Source organism: Athene cunicularia (assembly GCF_003259725.1).
Source record: "Athene cunicularia isolate RWA chromosome 7 unlocalized genomic scaffold, athCun1 chr7_part1, whole genome shotgun sequence".
Lineage (NCBI taxonomy): Eukaryota > Metazoa > Chordata > Aves > Strigiformes > Strigidae > Athene > Athene cunicularia.
In genome coordinates this window covers 13723589-13736032 of record NW_020799107.1, presented here as the reverse complement: position 1 = coordinate 13736032, position 12444 = coordinate 13723589, and the positions used below count along the sequence as shown (strand labels likewise).

The 12444-nt window shown below is 37.9% G+C and overlaps 1 protein-coding gene across 1 annotated transcript in view; it reads left to right on the top strand.

Annotated features, from left to right (window-relative positions):
• Nucleotides 1-4091: 4091 nt before the first annotated feature.
• The window catches only part of MTX2 (metaxin 2), a 21827-nt gene continuing 13474 nt past the window's right edge, over nt 4092-12444 (top strand). The window contains exons 1-2 of the mRNA XM_026852892.1: nt 4092-4412; nt 5379-5425. The gene's annotated coding sequence lies outside the window, so the exon portion shown is untranslated. The remainder of the gene's footprint in view (nt 4413-5378; nt 5426-12444) is intronic.

The window sequence follows — 12444 nt, the reverse complement described above, 5'->3', positions numbered from 1 at the left end:
TAATTGAAGTGACAGTCTGAAACATCTGGAAATGTTGAAATCAAAATGCTATTTGAAAATCTGTTTCTGGTCTTAATGTTGCGCAAGTAAAACATTTCACCACAAAATCTGAAAAAAATGCACCTAATGCAATACATTTTTAGTGGCAAAGAATTTGATGTTACTGTCATGACTCATTCTGTGTTTGGAAGCTTTTTGTGAGAGCAGAAATGATGTATTTTCTGAGTCATTCTCTGACGTGACAGGTGAGGAGTCTAGGAATCTGTTTAAATAAATTTTATAAACCTGAGTAATTAAAACTCCAGTGGGAACATGCAACACACCAGTTCACAGAATTTTCTTCTCAAAGTCTAATTTGACACCTAAGAACCCTGTTAACACTTTGAAATCTGCATTTTCTATGCTAAGCTGTTAATAAGTAAAACACTTTGACTAACAAACATGTTGAGCTTAGTGAAATTTTCATGCATTTTTAGTCATCCACAAAACCAAAGAATATTTTATGTAGATGGTTTACTTTCCATTTGACTTCTCTGGTTGTTGTGATGCTGCATTTGCCACATTCTCAGCTCCTAGGATAACAAGGCTTATGCAGTGATGCTTTCTGTGTCCATCTTAGCCTTTAATTCTCACTTCCCAATAAATTTTGAATTCAAACTCATTTTAGACAAATTTAGCAGGGAGGACTGATCTGCAGATGGTCGTTTCCTGTAACTGGCATTAATACAAGCAGTGCGGTAGAGGAGAAGTAGGGAAAGACAACCATATGAGCTTTGCTGGTCCTGAACAAACAGCAGACAATCCACATGAAAGACAAAATATTTGAATTTGGTAAGTATGGGAAAAGTTTTGGTAGGGTGGGAAAACAACTATTACTAAAGACTGCAAGCCTGAGAGACAGCCCCATTGAAAACCACACAATAGTAATTCTGATTATGGAGGCAGAAGGAAGAACCAAATAGTTCCTTATTCTTAAGATATGTAGAGAAGCTATTCCTGTAAGGCATACTTCCAGGCAGTTATTTCATCCTGTGAGCAGCTAATGATAAAAATGTCTGTGTAGGATCTAACACATAAATGTAATTCTGTGTTGAAAGCTTCTGAAACTGAATTGACATCACATTTGTTAATTTTCTCGTTATATACCTAGCGCCACAGTAGCCATGGTTAGCAGGGAAACGAACATTTACAGACCAGAAGATTATAGTTGCCGAAGGATAAACTGGATTTGACTTCATTAGTGCACAAATGATAAGTTTGTGAGGAGTTATTATAGCATTAATCAACTTGATGGATTGGAAATATGACAGAACTGAAGCAGCGTGTAATATTAGTGCCTATTATTCTACAAATTATGTCTTCACCTACATTCATAAGGCAAGAGTCATTGCCGTACATTAAAGATGTTACACACTTTCTCTTCTTGTGGAGGGATATGACATCCCTTTAGTGATTCTTCCACCTCTCTTCCCCCAGCTATGTTCTGGTCTCCCTTAGCTGCATGTTTTCACCTTACAACTAATCGAAGGTGGCTTGGGAGCTGATACTTGAATTTAGATTGCACCTTATGAGCCTGGGCCTCTCATGTAGCAGTGTGTATTTAAACTTCTTGCTCCATCAGAAAAAGATATTTAATACTCTAAATGTCTTGGTGGAAAGAGTGTGAGTAGAAGGTGGAAGGTATGAGACAGGTAGTGAGTGGGTATTGAATTTTTTAATTTCCAGAGGATTGCACAGGCTTTGTGTGTACCTCTGGTATTCTGGAACACAATCTGCTGCATGCAATTCTGAATGCATGCTGCAGAATATTTTTTCCAGGATATGAGTAATAATATGTGAAGTTGATCGTTTTAAAACCCAGTCTGTACAGTGATAGCAAAATCAGTTCTCTTACGTGGTCTGTGTACAAAGAACCGAAGGCCTCAGTTGAAGGCTCGTGAGCATGTGTCTATCTTGTCCAAAAACATTCAGGATTCTGACCTCGCTCTGGAGACTGTCAGATGCCAAGTGCAGGGGATATTATTCATATCGTTTTCTTAGAACTGCTGAAATTTGGAGATTAAGGTGTACTGATAACAAAGGCTGAGATTTTTGTGTGGCTGTTTGTCCTCATTTCATTTACTTGTCCAAAGACATGTACTAGTATACAACTCAACTGTGAATGAGTGAATGCAAAGATTTTAAATACACTTGTCCTTTCTTTCCCTCAAGTTGGCATGTGCTCCTATATACTGAGACTGGGATAAAGACTTCATATCATGACTAATGAAATTAGGGTCAACAGATGTGGTTCATGAAAATCTGTATGTGATCAGTAGCACGTGGAAGGGAAATTTAAGCCGATAAGGACAAGCAAGTTGTAAAAAAAAAAAAAAAATCTACTTGCGTTTCAGTTTATAGCATGGGTATGGCATGCCTTAGCAGTGGTGTAGTTTTGAATTCTGCATGCCAAGAAGCTGTTACATATGTACGTGTACCTCCATGGCTGCATATGTGCCGGGGTCAGACTGAAATTAGTGTTTGAATTTCTTAAGATATACCTAGCACTTTTGTTGGAAAATGAAAAGTTCCCTTGATTTTTGTGGGCCTGAAATATTTCAGCCATGTGCTTGTGTGGCCACTTCCAGTTTGGGCCAGAATCCAAGAGTTTTAGATATAAATCTGACATTTCAGTCTGAAGAGGGTCAGGCAAAAATTTTCGAAGTGGGCTCATGCAATTTGGAGTTCTCTGTACTGTTTTGGGCATGTAAAAAGGATGTTTTCCCTGGTTGGCTGGAGTATTTACGAGATCAGTGTACCTTCATGACTTAGTAACTTCTGTAACTGTGTCAGAGTCTGGCACTGGTAAGTTTGCTAAAGTATAGTAATAACATCCTTAATTTCCTCATTCCATTTGCTCTTGCAAGACTTCAGTGGACCTGAAGAAATATATATTAGATGAATTATTTTAAACAGTTAAGGCTGTAGTACCACAAATTCTATCTTAGTCTCTTTTTATTTAAAGAAGTAAATGTACTTCCACCTCAAAAATTTTTACTCCAGGGCAAAACTTTAATGGAGGGGTGTAAAACCAATAACTGCTACAATAAAACATAAAACATTTTTTCATGACACTTAAATGTGATTAATTGCTTTCTCATGCCCATACTAGTATAGCTCTGTGCCTTAATGTTAGAGGCAGTGACCTTTGCAAAACTGTGTACAGTATTACAAGCTTTACAGTTCTGTATGACTTCCATAAAAGTTAATACTTCATGAGTATCCAAAAAGAATGATAGCTAGATAATTGTGCATTTTTTTTTCTTTGCATTCTAAGGGTGAAGACACAAAGAATGACCTTCTGAAGCCAGTGGTGTATTTCTGTTTGAACCATGCATAGCTATTTATTAATAGACATCATTGCTTTAAAAAAAAAATCATGTGATTAGAGCATTAATTTTGTTTACAAGTAGTTAGTTTGGTTAGAATGCAAGGTTTAAACTGGTATTTAAAAATAGATTTGTAATCAGACATTAACAAGGAATGTAATGGAGACAAAACAATGTGATGACCTGTTATCTTAATGCTACTATTAACAGTAAATCTGTACTGATTATTATTTTTGCCTTCCCATAAATTCGAGTGGTGTATGATTAAGTGCAGCGGTTCTCAACTGGAAGATGTGATTGTCTTATTTCCTTTATTTTTAACAACTGTTCAACTGTTTTGAACAACTGATGATGCAGTTTTTTTAATGTATATTGACATTCCTATTTTACGGTTGACCAGTACATCATTTATAGCAGTAGGTAGTCCCAGTCATCCTTGTGGGTAGGTTTGACATGTCTGAGTACCTGGTGCTGTGGGTGTTCTATAGGACCAGTGAGGACACAACTTTAAAAGGCAAAAAAGTTTTTCCATTTCCTCAAAGCATTCTTCACACTGGGTTTGGAGGTTTGTGCCTCCCTGTTCTGTGTCTTGTTCTGTTCTTTCCAGAATGCTTTGTTTAATACCTTAAGAAATAGTTGCTGTTGAGAGTGGCCAGAGTTCTGATGGGAATGTGCACAAGGATGTCTTTATGGTGGAGGGAAAATAGCTGCTTTAGCTGCTTGAGAATTACAAGGCCATTCTGTAAGGTAGCTTGAATTTTAGATTTTCTTGCAACTTTAAATTTTGGGACTTAGTTTTCTGCTCTGTGTTGTCCCCCTGGGAGCAGGAGAAGTATGGGGGAAGAGAGTGACAATGGGATGTTTTTAGGGCAGGCTAAATCTTGCATCAGCATCTTTGAAGTTTTTGCTCTTGCTCTAGGTAATGTTTGTGTTCAGTTAGCATCTGCAAGTGCATTGTTGTTTGGCTTGCTTAATTAATTCCTTTTCTTTCCACAGCCGCAGAGCCTTGGCCTGAAAATGCTGCGTTGTATCAGCAACTGAAGGGTGGGTACACTGGTTTTTGAAATTAATGATTATTTTTAGAAAACACATTAAATATGCACTAAGATAATTAACTGCAAGGAAGCACAGAAACTGTTAAAAGAGTCCTTTGTGTTGTTTGTCTGGTCAGAGGTTTTAGCTACGCTTGCATCTGCCAATATAAACCAGCTATTCATGGCCTATAAGGTCCTTGGTTTATTATTGACTCATTATATTGGCTGCTGTAGGCAGTGTAAAATGATGTGGTTGCAGGCACAGTTGGCAGATTTACTGCACCAATAGCTGAGGCAGCAGATTTTTGAAGTCTTGTGGTAAAGTGGGCTCTCAGTAAAAAGGAACTGTTAAAATGTATAGGCTAGGATGGTTCAGGCTCCCTTTAGCAGCTCTTCATATATCATCAGATCACATTATGGCCCCCATTTGGGGCTCAGCAGCCTGCTACAGTTGTCAAAAGACTGCAAAGTAATGAAGACTAATAGGTAGCAGCCCTAGTCTTCTAAGCATGGAATTTTTATTGCAGTGAACTTGTCATCTTTCTTTTGTGTGACAGACCTAGACACAGTGTGCAATATTAACTGCAAGCCGCTTTTATAGGTTTCTGAATGCTTTTACTTTTTAGCCAGAGGAGTTATGAAGATGCGGTTTTATTTAACTTTGATTAGGAGGAGAGTAATTGGCATAAAACTCAAGCATTTGGTTTTTAGTTGTATTTTTTTATTGTACGTTGGTGGTAATGTATGATAAATGCAATTGCATTTGCAGGAGAAATATTCCTGGTATTCTTTTTTCTCTTTCTTTTTTTTAATATTCATATCACAGGTTTTCTAGTCCGGCTGCATAATAATTATATATGCGCTCCTTGTTTTATGCATAGGAAATGCAACCCAGAATGACTTACAGTTACAGGTCAGTAGCTAAATGTCACTGTTTTTTGTAATTGTGTGTGTTGTTTTTTTTTTCTTTCAACAGAGGAACAAATTTTGCTTTCTGATAATGCATCTTCCCTTGCTGTTCAGGTAAACTGTCATATTTTCTAAACTAAAGATGCTAATTCCATTTTATTTTTTCAATGATTATTCAGCTAAAGTAAATGTATTTAGCTAAATGAATAATTTAAGATTTATTTCTGTCAAAATCAATTACTTATTTCCTGTATCTGATGTACTTTATTGTCTCTAAAGTGCCAGAGCCTAAAGGACATGGAGATTTTGAGAATCCTATACAGAGTACTGCTGCTTGTACTTGTATTTATATTGGTCTATGTTTGTACAATGTCTGCTTGTCTACCTACTCTGGGAACTGTGCATGGTTTCCATCTTTTGTCACTTGGTATGCTACTTTGTCTTATAACATCTTGCATGATGCTTGCTGATTATTTAATTCTTAAGGCTAAAACTGCCCCAGACTTGAGGAGTATTTGCTTCATGCTGTGGGCATCAAATCTCTATGTGTCTGATAGGTTTTCTCAATTTCGTCATATATACAGAGTTGAGATCCAATGTGGTTTTTAGAAATTGTCCATATAATTGACAAACTTGCATCTCTAATTGACTTAAAAGCACCTCTGTGGCTGTGAAGTCTGTGTAAACCCCATTAACCTGTTAGGTTTAGTAAACCCAAATCTCAAGGGGATGTTTTCCCCATTAGTAGAGAGGGCCTGACTGTCAGAAGTGGTGGTGAGCAGGATATCTGTAAGGTTCCTGTCCTTCGCAGCAGCTTTGCTGCTGCTTTGCATAGTAGGGAGTTGCACGGTTCCTCTGCTGCTGGCTTTTTGTGTGTGGTCTAGCTCAGAGAAGCTAGAGCAAGCAGTCTTTAAGGACTATCCAAAAACGTCACATCTCATTTAGCCAGAGTGGGACACTTGGAGACTCCAAGTGACATTACCAGTAAGCAGGTTAGGATCATTTGATCATGGTAACTACTTCCAGGATCTCGTTTTTCCTTCCAGTCTGGCAATCTAGGAAATACCTCTAAGACTAAATTCTGTCACAGCAAGAAGATCGTTTTATCCTTTGCTAGAAAGAGGAGTCATCTTTGATACACCAAATAAATGGGGCTGTGCTTGTTTGTTTGGGCAGTGTGTTTTGTATCATGGTTCACAGTAATGCAAATAAGTGTTTCTGTTACTCACTTGATCTTGGTGTTCCTTTTTACTCCAGCAACTGGGGTTTTTTTTGTGGTTCTCATGAATTAAATGCAATCCATACCATAACAATACCTGTAGGTGTGGCTTGTATTTAAAACACACAAAAAGGATGCAACAACATAACCCTAAAATTTCCTTTTCTAATGCATCATTTTGCTTTAATGTTTCCAGTCCATTGTTATCCTACACATGTCACTTAGATGATAAATTAACTATAATATATTAAAAATGCTTGTTTTTCTTCAATATTCTCTAGCTGGACAGCTGATAGTAGCCATGACTATAAATATGGCTCTGGTAGATATCTGATCTTAAACTTTATAGAACAATTTTGCATTGGGGAATCATATCTATTTTGAAGAATCTGTGTAACATGGTTGTGACTGCAAAGCTATCCTTGGTGTCTTTGCTCCGTTTTTAAATAATACTAGGACTGTAGTTATGTATTACTAGCTTAGTGATCAGAAAGCTTTAAATATACTGGTGTGTTTTGCATAAGGAAATTGCTGAGTTCCTCTGTTTTAAAGTGTACTTCTTATTCTGATGAGAGCCTTTTTATCTTTTTACTGGCTATCTTTTTGCTGGTGAGTTTTTCTTTTGGGGTGGGTGGAGGTGGGGTATGTTCTTTTCCTGAGGAAGAAATGGGAATGGGGGATATGAGGAGAAAGAGTATCTGGTACCTGGGACTTTTTTTCCCACTATTGCAGTTCCTTTTTCCCCTGTTACTAATTTGGGGCACATGAATATCACCAGAGCAGATACATAGCTTGTTCATGGCATGTTGAGCTTCAATGTGGTGAAAATGCATCCGAATTTTGAGACCCTATGATCAAAAGAGAAGCCGCCAATCAGATCTTTAAGGTACATGGTTCACAACAAGACGTTAAATGTGCTGCAACTGGTCTTTCAGATCTTTCTCAAAATCTCCTTGCAGCACCTCTTTATAATGCTGCCCTGGGATAGCTGTTGGAGGACATATATGCAGGTAGCTACATATAAAACAAAGAATAAAATCCAGTGCCATGGTAAGTAATTGGAGTAAAAGTTGACTATTTTAAAATTGATGACCTTGCAATATGGATGGTATCTTATATACCTCTTGTCAACAGAGCAGATCAAACAGACAGTGAGCAAGTTACTCTCAGTCTAGGTGTAACAGACTGTTGCAGGTATTTTGTTTGAATTAATAAGTAGTGTGGGCTGCAGATTGAATATAGGAAGTTGGTTGAGCCTTGCTGTTTTATATGGCTTCTCATTGTGCAATGAAATTTGAACTTCTGACTACAGCTACATGTCTGATAAAAGAGGGGAGGACAGAGTCTTATGGGAATTGCTAAGTGACTGTGGTGGTGCCTTCAATAGTAAAAACCAACCAAGTCAACAACAAAAAAATCCCTCTCATCTTTTGGAACTTCTCTGCAGATTCTGGTAGAATTGTTGTTGTTGTTATTTGTGTTTGTTTTTTAACTCCTCCCCATTGTTCTTGGAAACAGGGTAAATTAATTCATTTGTCTTTTAGTGGGTTCAGATTCTTTATATTTGATGAAAATGCAATATAACTTCAGATGAGCTAGTGCATTATCTCTGGTACATCTTGGTGTTTGCACTCCTTGTTTGTTAACTTGAAGTAGTGTGTTACACTGTCCTGTTGAAAGCGGAGCTTGTTTGATCTTAGGCTGCAAAATCTTGATATTGAACAAAGTTTTATTTTCACTGCAAATGAATTAAAATCAAGGGAAAATACTGATCAGTAATGATTATCCAGCTATGGGAAAGAGAATGTTGTATATAGAGTGAAGGCGCTGTTCTTGTGAGATGTTCAGCCCTCTTCCCATTAAAGTTAATGAAAACACATATACCACCTGGGTATCATGATTCACGGTTAAAACCATTCTCCTGTTATTTATTGTACAGCTTCCATTATACAGCATTCCTGCTTATCAGTCTTATCATAGTAAAAAAAGCCACCAAAACCCAGAAGTGAATACACAACTATATTTCATTAACAAAACAACTCCACAACTTCAAGGAGGGGAAAAATGGAGTTTTAAATGGATTAAAACTGAATTACCATAGGGGAGTATATTTCAGTCTGAAACAGCCTGTCTGGGCCCTGTTTCCCTGTTGGTGCCTGATACAGGTAAAGCGTTTTTGTTTAGTGCCTGGGTGGAAGTTGTGTGGCTGAGTAGGAGGGAGGGGGTTAATACAGCTGTGCTGTGCCAGGCCTCTTACCTCAAATGGCAGCACAGCATCTCTCTGCACTGTTCCAACTTGTCAGGCGGAGGAATGTGGTTGTTGAGACTGCCTCTGTTATTACAGGTTCTTCTGAAATCTTTATGCAGGTAGTCACAGAGTCTTGCTTAAAAGGCTGTCTAAAATGTTCAGAATTGTAGAAATTCTCCTAGCTATCCTGAGGTTATAGAGCCTGCAGCTCATTATGTTAAGATGTGTATTAATTGCTTATGCAATTGATGTCCTTGTAAATGGTCTTAATATATTCCAGGAAAGTGCATTTAGAATTGCCTGTTCTTAGTCCTGAATGACAGAAGGATGTTTGGGCAATTTAAAATTGTGTTACACAGACCAACTGCTTATTTACTTCAACAAGTAATCAAATGAATGTGTAAATCATGCATGATTAATTGCCCTCGACAGATCTGTGAATTTTTTTTTTGTGTGTGTGTGTGTGTGTGTGTATGAATTGTGGTTTGGTTTTTCTCTAGATAAAACATTAGCAGAAATTTGAACTTGTTGCTGAGGCTTGAACAAAGGCTTAGTACTGAAATGAAAATCTGACAATATCTTCTTTTTTAAAGAGAATAAAAGCTGGAATTCTTCATGATGAGAAATGCAGTATCAACATAATCAATCTAGCAGCATTGCGTTGTAGCTGAAAACATGCTTAAATCTCAAGCCATACAGGTACTGTTTCTGAGTGAAACATCTTTCATATAGTTCTAAGATGAAATTACCCCTGAATGAATAGCATCTTCATTTATCTTCAAAACCTTTGTGCTACCAGTGAATCTACTCTTTCCGCATTCTACAACAAGAATTACATTATACCATTAGAGCAGTGTTGTGCTGCAGTGTAAAATAGATTGTTTTGGAGAATGAACGTGGCTTTGCTATAAATTACGTTCACAGGTACAAAGGAATTTGTAATTTTGTTTAAAATAGTCACAAATATAATTAAGCTCTTAATTTATGTTAAACTACAAATGTGGCCATTACCATAACTGGATTAGGAATTTAACCTGTCACTCAAAGAATGATACTGAACAGTTTTCATTTATAACCTTAGACACACTATTTCAGTTACAGAGTCTGCAGCTGTTTGATATGAAAACTGAATTATTCTGTATATTTGTTCATGGTTTTTAATTTTAAAATGTGTTCCTACAATAAAGTAGAGAATAACTCTTTAGTTGTCATTGCATACTGTCCTTTGTATGCTTATGAAATAATGTAAAAACGAAACCAGAAAACTCCTTTCACTCTTTCTTCACCACAGTATTGTGCGAGTGCTTTTAGAAGTGCTGCTGTATAAGAGATGGCTAGGAATGGCTTGTTCTTTATTAAAATGTAATCATGAATAGATCTTCTTCAAATGAAGCCTGGAGCATGCCATCTGAAAATAGTGTTCCTCATGAGGGGACATAAGTTGTGAACTATTTGAGTCTTGGCATAAGTAATTTCATTCTTGCCTCTGATCTCAGAAACTGCAATCTGGATATGATTTACATTAAGTTGTAACTCATTTTTAATGAGTATATGTGTTTGCTCATATGTATTATTCTGAGAGGGGACTGGAGGGGAAGAGGAGAGTGTTGTGATGGAGCTCTGACAGGGTGATTTGCTGCGTGATTTGTGTTACGTTTCCAACTGTTGGTGTCCAACAGCCCTTCCTTAGCTGGGGAGGGCAAAGAGGAAAGGAGAGCAAGAGTAAAAAGGACACCTAAAACAATTTACTGTAGAAATAAATACAAGATTCCTCCCTCCCTTCCTTCCCATTGTATTTCATGCACAGTCATTTTCCATCCTTGTCATCATAGGAAGACACAATAGCATCCCTTTCTTGCATTGTTTCAAGGGCCGCACTAGCAGCGGAGATGAGAATGTCAGTTGTGTGAGAAGAGGAGTAAGGGGAGGGTGGAGTGAGTTGGCCTGTGGCTGGCTGTGGTTTCTGGGCTTTGGGCTTTGGAACTGTGCTAAAGCAGCACAAAGGTGATTGCACTGATTATTTTTTTAGATAATTGAAATCCAACATACTACCTACATCTTGAATTTGAAATTGGGCAGGCTGTAAGAAAACAAAACAAGCCTTAAGTTGACTGTGTCCTTTAAGCAGTGCTGTTGGTGTAAATGTACTCTGCAATTCTGTGACAGGAGGTGTCACTTGCCATGATTGAAATGAATGATAGGCATAAGATTGTTGATTAATTTTATAACAAGTGTCACTTCATAGCTTCCTATCAGCCCTTTTCACATAGTTGCTGATACTTCATTCTCTCACAGCAAAAATATGAACTGACTTGGTCTGTGCTGACATTGAAAACAAGAGTGGCTCATGCTGCTTCCTGGGAGGAGAAGGCAGCGCAATGCAAACTGTAGTGCTGTAGTGTGGATCAACTTGCAGTAGAGCTAGAAAGCACCGAGAGGCTTCTCCATGCTTTTTCTTCAATTTGTTGTCTTCCCTCCCACGTGACTTCTTCCTAGTCTATAACAGTAATATCGGGAGGACGGGGAAGGAAAGGCATAATTTATCTAGTGGCACCTTTTTTCCTGCCTCTGTGTTTCTGCTTGTGGACTTATAGCAACTTTCCACCTCCCTGTCTACAGCAAGGTCTCCCGTTAAAAACAAGGTACACAGAGGCAGTAGCAACTTTGTAGACTTGGTGCTTTCAGTCTGGAAGAAGAGAGGGAGCATTGCTAAAAATACATTGTTCACATTTCTCCCTTCCCTTCCCAGGTGCCAGAAGAGTAGGTGATGCTACAGGTAGAGAAGCAGGAAGAGCATGAGAGGGGAGGCTGTTAGCCTGCAGGGAAGAGAAGCAGATAGCACATGTGGGAGAGAAGCTGACAGACCCTATTAAGCTGAATCTTTATTTTTTTAATGCCTTTGTCTGTTTTGCACATTAACCTCATCCAAAGAAAAGACACACTTTGTTCCAGAAACAATTTAGAGAAAAGTGTTTGTAGCAGACATTATATTCAACCTAAGTTACTAAACTGGATGCTAGTTTTCCAGGTGTCTGCTTTGATCATTGACCAATGCCAATACTGCACAAGAAATCAGGCCCCTGTTTTTAAAATTACAGAAATGCAAATAGTTAGTGGAACATATGGATAAAGGAGGTGCTCCTGCTGATGCCAGGGGAATAAACTCAGTTCTTCCCAATCTGAGATTTCATTACCCTTGTTTTATGCTGCATTAACTACTATGAGCCATGAAATTACTCATTCCTTTTAAAAGGCTGAGCATTTTGGTTTGATGTCCTTCAGTTGTAGTCAATTCTGTACATTTATGCTTGAATGAAGTTTCCTTTATTTGTGTAAAGTCTGTTAGGCAGTCATCTCTTGGATTTTCTGTAACATTAGCAATGGGAAATAAGAATGTTAATCCTGCCTCTTCATGAATTCATCCAACTAGTTTACTCTTTGGATAGGTGTTAAGTATGAAAAAAGAATTTATCTGTTCCATCAGGAATTCAGTTCTCCTTTCCTTGCTTAGAGTTTGTTTGGAAGAGTGTTTTCAAAGTATCAATAAACATTTTCAGTGAACATCTTTACAGTTACTCTTGACAGGAAAACTTTACATGTAGTAACGTGTACCAGTTTTACTACAGACATGAGAGCTGTTCGCCGCCCCCCCCCCCCCCCCCCCCC